The sequence below is a fragment of the Poecilia reticulata genome, linkage group LG7 (assembly GCF_000633615.1).
Source record: "Poecilia reticulata strain Guanapo linkage group LG7, Guppy_female_1.0+MT, whole genome shotgun sequence".
In the NCBI taxonomy this organism is placed as follows: domain Eukaryota; kingdom Metazoa; phylum Chordata; class Actinopteri; order Cyprinodontiformes; family Poeciliidae; genus Poecilia; species Poecilia reticulata.
Window position 1 is genome coordinate 30,399,014 of NC_024337.1, and position 1,207 is coordinate 30,400,220.

Sequence of the window (1,207 nt, forward strand, 5' to 3'; positions counted from 1 at the left end):
AGAGAGGCAGATATGTACACATGTATGTATAGAAATACATGTTTCACAGACGTTGTTGTTGTTTATTTAATGCCACATGACTGTTTTTTTAAAAGATGTAAAGCACATTGAAATGCCTTGCTGCTGAAATGTGCTATACAAATAAAATTTGATTGATTTATTGATTGACCAGAAAGATAAATAGTTTTCTAAATTTTTCCCACTTTGTCTGTGTTTAGACTCTAAAATTCTCTTTTTGTTCCACGTTGTTTACATTTTCTGTCTCTAAATCTCCCTCTAATTAATAAATGTGGTTTTCTGATTTTCTGTTTCGAATTAGAATGAAACATCTCACAATGGATGAAGATGACTACTGATGTGGTTGAACGTGGGGGAAGCCGGAGYCCCCGGAGTGAACCCACACCTGCACGGCGAGACATGTCCCACCGTGCAGTCCTGTCTTTTCAATATTAAAATGTCCAATTAAAATTCACAGTAGCTTTTTTTTCAAATTACCGCCAATCACCACAACACACGTGGCCCCGCCCCCTTTTAAATCTACTTTAACATCAGTTGATGTCTAAAGTGGATGGACTTTGCATCTGTTTCTGAACAGGCGTAGAGGAGGTGGAGTCAGAGCCTTTTTGATTCGCTTCCACAGCGATTTCTTTTTCTTTTGGTTCTCTTCTCCTTCAGAAATATTCTTCTCCTCAGCTGACTGATCAGCTGATTGCGGCTCTAATTCCTGAGGTGGTGTTTGGACTTCATCTWTGTTTAATGTGACMTTTGKTTGTGGAAGCGATGTTGTCTGATCTTCCATTGGACCACACTCCTCCTCTGTGGAAACTGCCTCAACTTTACATGCTACGTCTTCTGACACTGTCCCAACTGTTGTCTCAGCTGGTTCAGGAGCAATCTGGGGGATGTCAGGTAGTTTTTCCGGATCAGGATTTGTTGGATCACTGATTGGGACCAAGTGTTGATTTGAATCAATCGGGTTTACAGAAGTTTCCAGTTCCGTTTTTTCTTCAGTGACCTGCTGTTCTTTAGAGATTTCTGTTTCTATTGTATGAATCTCAGTTTTAACCAAGACTGTTTGATCCCCAGTTGTTTCTACTGTAGAAACTTCTTGTTCTATGTTTGCTCCCGAAACGTTTTCCTTACAGAGGCTCTCCAGTTCAGATGCATCTCTCGTTGCTGCCTTTCTCTTGATCTTACGTTTAGATTT